At 43.6% G+C, this 2,830-nt stretch overlaps 1 pseudogene; it reads left to right on the top strand.

Annotated features, from left to right (window-relative positions):
- Positions 1-1,166: 1,166 nt before the first annotated feature.
- LOC116556911 lies at positions 1,167-2,524 on the top strand (annotated as a pseudogene).
- The last annotated feature ends 306 nt before the right edge of the window (positions 2,525-2,830 follow it).

Below are 2,830 nucleotides of genomic sequence, written 5' to 3'. Positions count from 1 at the left end.
TATTTTATACGATTTCAATCTCCTTAAATTTGTCAAGATTTATTTTATGGCCTAACATGTGATCTATCTTGGAGAATGCTCCATGACTACATAAAGAATGTGTATTCTGCTGTTGCTGAGTGGACATCAGTTAGAGCCAACAGATCTATACTGTTGTTCATGTCTTCTGTTTTGTTGTTGATCTTCTGTATGGTTGTTCTGGCCATAAATGAAAGAGGAGTGTTATGTCTCCTGCTATTATTATGTTGCTGTTAATTTCTTCCTTCACCTCTGTCAATGCTTCACTTAATTGGGAGTTCTAACACTGGATGTGCATATATTTATAGTTGTTATATGTTCCTGGTGAATGCACCATTTATCATTACATAATATCTCTTGTCCTCCTGACAGTTTCTACTTAAAGACTATCTTGTCTAATATTACATATGGCCACCCCTGCTTTTAGGATCCCATTTACATGGAATCTTTTTCTGTCCCTTTACTTTTAGCTTCTGTGTGTCCTTAATCGTAAAGTAAGTCTCTTGTAGAAAGCATACAGTTGGATCTTGTTTTTTAAAACATAGTCAATCTATATCTTTTAATTAGTGTGCTTAATGTATTTACATTTAAAGTAATTGCTGATAGGAAAGAACTCACTATTGCCATTTTGTTAACTGTTTTCTGTTTGTTGTGTAGATTTTTGTCCCCCCTTCTTCCCTTTTTTGTAGTGACATATTTTGATTCCCTTCTTATTTCCTTTTGTGTATATTCTGCAGATATTTTCTTTGTGGTTACCATTGCAATTACATAAAACAACTAAACACTGTAACATTCTATGTTATGCTGCTAACAACTTACCTTCATTCATATGTAAAAACTCTGCCCCTTTACATCCTGCCCCTCTTCACTTTATGTTGTTAATGAAAAAAATTTTCTCTTTTATAATGAGTATCCAGTAATATATATACTTAATTACTTCTAATTTTTTAAAATTCAATTTTTTTTAAATTTTGAGACAGGGTCTCATTATACCATTCAGGCTGGAGTGCAGTGATGTGATCTTGGCCCCCGCTGTCTCAAACTTCTGGGTTCAAGCAATCCTTTTACTTCACCTACCCAAGTAGCTAGGACTACAGGCATGCACCATCATGCCTGGCTCCTTTTTTTTTTTTTTTTGTCTTTTTGAGAGACAGATGAGGTCTTGCTATGTTGCCCAGGACAGAAGAGCAAATATAAATTGATTGGGAAAAAATACCCACAATCCTATGAGAAAATCAGTAACAGACAATTGACTCAAAAAAGGAAATACCTATGGATTTTCAGCATATAAAAAGTTGCTAGGCCTGCCCAGCACTGCCTGCCCCATGTCAGAGTCCCAGCCTGCTTCTCCTGTGTCCATCATTCCATGCAGAAGCACACCAGCGTGTCTGACAAACTGCCCTACACAGTCACTGACATCAGCCTGGATACAAGGCCCTGGACACTGTGGAGACTGAGATGGTGGGCCTGATATGTATGAGGGAGTTGTACTTGGCTCCAAGCCAGTGAAAGGCACTGACATCACCAGCTGCCTGCAAATGACCGTGGAGACCATTGTCCTCGTTGAGACCCTCATTACCTCAAGTGCTGAGATGCAGTGGTCCAGCTGCAATATCTTCTCCACCTAGAATTATGTGGCAGCTGCCATTGCCAAGACTGGTATTCCAGTGTGTTCCTGGAAGGGTGAAAGAGATGACAAATACCTGTGGTGCATCAAGCAGATACTGTATTTCAAAGACAGGTCCCTCCACATGATTACCTCAACCAACCTCATTTATACCAAGTACCCACAGCTTCTGTCAGTCATCTGAGGCATCTTTGGAGAGACCATGACTGGGTCCACAGGGTGATGGCCAGTGGGATCCTGAGGGTGCCTATCATCAATGTCAATGACTCCATCACCAAGAGCAAGTCTGACAACCTCTATGTCTGCCAGTGGTCCTGCATAAATGACATCAAGTGGGCCACAGACATGACTGCTGGCAAGGTAGCGGTGGTGGTGGGCTGTAGCAGTGTGGCAATGGTTGTGCCCAGGCCCTGAAGGATTTGGGGGCTTGCATCATCATCACAAAAATCGACCTACTCAACACACTGCAGGCTGCTATGGAGGGCTATAAAGTGACCACCATGGACGAGGCCTGTCAAGAGGGCAACATCTTTGATATCACCACAGACTGTGTCAATATCATCCTTGGCCGGCACATTGAGCAGATGAAGGAGGTTGCCACTGTGTATAACACTGGACCCTTTGACATGGAGATCAATGCCAAGTGGCTCAATGAGAATGCTATGGAGAAGGTGAATATCAAGCCCCAGCTGGATGAGGCAGTGGCTGAAGCCTGCCTGCACAAGCTGACCAAGCTGACCGTGAAGCAGGCCCAGTACCTGGGCATGACCCATGATGGCCCTTCAAGCCAGATCACTACTACTACTTAAAGGCAGGCCTGCCCTTCACCTTCCAGTTGCTGTCCTTGCCTAGGCCCCAGCTTTCCTCCCCAAGAGCAAATGACACCAACTTTGCAATTGCTTTGTCAGTGTCCCCCATTGACTCCATGAGGCTGATCCCTCAGTTTTTGACCTCTGCTGCATCCCTCAGATGGTTCCAAGTGTGACAGGGGAAGCTGAGAGGCACCTCCTCAAACCCTGGTCATGATGGGGATATCAAGAGACATCTACTGGAAACCAGCTCGGTGGTCTTGGAACTGCTAAGTCAGTTCTTCCTTAGCCTGGAAGTTGGCAGTGGGGTCACAAAGCCCATGTACTTTACCATCCAGCATGTCACTTGGCCTATAGACTTATGCCCGTGTGCTTG

The sequence above is a fragment of the Sapajus apella genome, unplaced genomic scaffold (genome assembly GCF_009761245.1).
Source record: "Sapajus apella isolate SASKATOON/1434 unplaced genomic scaffold, GSC_monkey_1.0 scaffold2, whole genome shotgun sequence".
NCBI lineage: Eukaryota > Metazoa > Chordata > Mammalia > Primates > Cebidae > Sapajus > Sapajus apella.
The sequence above is the reverse complement of the archived record's forward strand: the minus strand, read 5'-3'. Positions and strand labels throughout refer to the sequence as shown.